This window comes from Amblyomma americanum, chromosome 1 (genome assembly GCF_052857255.1).
Source record: "Amblyomma americanum isolate KBUSLIRL-KWMA chromosome 1, ASM5285725v1, whole genome shotgun sequence".
Lineage (NCBI taxonomy): Eukaryota > Metazoa > Arthropoda > Arachnida > Ixodida > Ixodidae > Amblyomma > Amblyomma americanum.
In genome coordinates, this window is record NC_135497.1 from 177,911,037 (window position 1) to 177,912,682 (window position 1,646).

A 1,646-nucleotide genomic window follows, 5' to 3' on the forward strand; every position below is an offset into this window, starting at 1 on the left:
ATTATTATTCTCCCCTCTGGACAGAATGCAGAAGTTGTTTAATTCTCTTTGTCCTCACCTTGATATATTCGAAAATTCTCTCCCTTCCTTTATATTGAATGTCCGTGACGTTCCACTTTGAGCACTCTTTTTCTCATACATAACTTCCCCTTTCATGCATTTTGTCTTTACTACATTTGTGCATTTGCACCGGTATATATTGTTTTTTTTCGCCTTAATGGTTCATCACGTCTACTTGTTTTCATTAATATTATTTCTTTAATACTGTGTACTCACGCCTGATGGTCTGTAACGCGTTCTCTAATTACATTTCTTATTGTGTATGATTGTATTTCTAGCTTGTATTTCAGAGGTTTCTTATTCGTTCATATTAGTATTGGCTTTATTCTTGTTTGTATTTTGCTATATGCTGTACTTGGCTGTTATCGGTCGTTCTTGTGTTCATTCTCTTTGTTTATTGTTTCATTAGTTGTTTATAGGTCTGTTGCCTGTTCTATCTGTTTTCATTTACCGCTGTTCTCGCTGTTTTCTTGTTTTCACTTTTTTGCTTCATGCTTGCTGTCACGCCTAGTTTATATGTCTTTTTTTCTATCGCTTTGACTGCTGCATTACCTCCCCTGAGTGTCTTCCTTTGTGGAAGAAAAATTTACATTTTGTGCGTGTGAATGGTGTACCAGCACCAAGACCTTTGGGTTGTTCCTGGGCACCGAAAAATAAAGATTGATTATTATTATTATTATTATTATTATTATTAATATTATTATTATTATTATTAATTAGGCTGTTGTATGTCTTACCCGCCGCGGTGGCTCAGCCTGTCTGTCGTTGCCAGGAAGAAAGAAAAGGAAAGTGCACAGGCCTGCTCACTGGCTCTAGCCGAGCCACAATCGCTACCACGTGCAGATAGTAGGAGAGTTGAAAAATGCGATACAAAGAGAGGATAGTAAACAAGCGCTGAAGACAAGCCCGATCCCGGAGGTAGTGCAATACCGGGCCAACCGATGGCGGGAGTGAAGGATCCTTCAAACCCTCCGCCACATTTCAAAAAATAAGTCCAATTGGACCCGTAACAGATACTCTACGGTATCCGGACATCATGGCTCAGTGGTTAGGGCGCTCGGCTACTGATCGGATGTTCCCGGGCTCGAACCCGACCGCGCCGGCTGCGTTTTTATGGAGGATATACGCCAAGGCGCCCGTGTGCTCCGCGATGTCAGAGCACGTTAATGATCTCCAGGTGGTTGAAATTATTCCGGAGCCCTCCATTGCGGGACCTCATTCTTCCTTTCTTCTTTCAGTCCCTCCTTCCCTTAAGGCGCGGATCAGGTGTCCAACGATATATGAGACAGATACGGCGTAATTTCCTTTCCGCCAAAAAAACCAATTATTATTATGTTGTGTCTTTCACCCTTTGGGTCGCTATCAGTTTATTTGTACTGCTGTCCTACTACAGCTAACATTTCTGTAGAACACGGCATGATGATTTCCTAATTACCTTTGATATGATAATAATAATAATAATAATTGGTTTTTGGGGAAACGAAATGGCGCAGTATCTGTCTCATATATCGTTGGACACCTGAACCGCGCCGTAAGGCGAGGGATAAAGAAGGGAGTGAAAGAAGAAATGAATGGGTGCCGTGGTG

At 41.7% G+C, this 1,646-nt stretch overlaps 1 pseudogene; it reads right to left on the minus strand.

The window, feature by feature from the left end:
• Window positions 1-956: 956 nt before the first annotated feature.
• Window positions 957-1,098, minus strand: LOC144116765 (U2 spliceosomal RNA; annotated as a pseudogene).
• Between the last annotated feature and the right edge of the window lie 548 nt (window positions 1,099-1,646).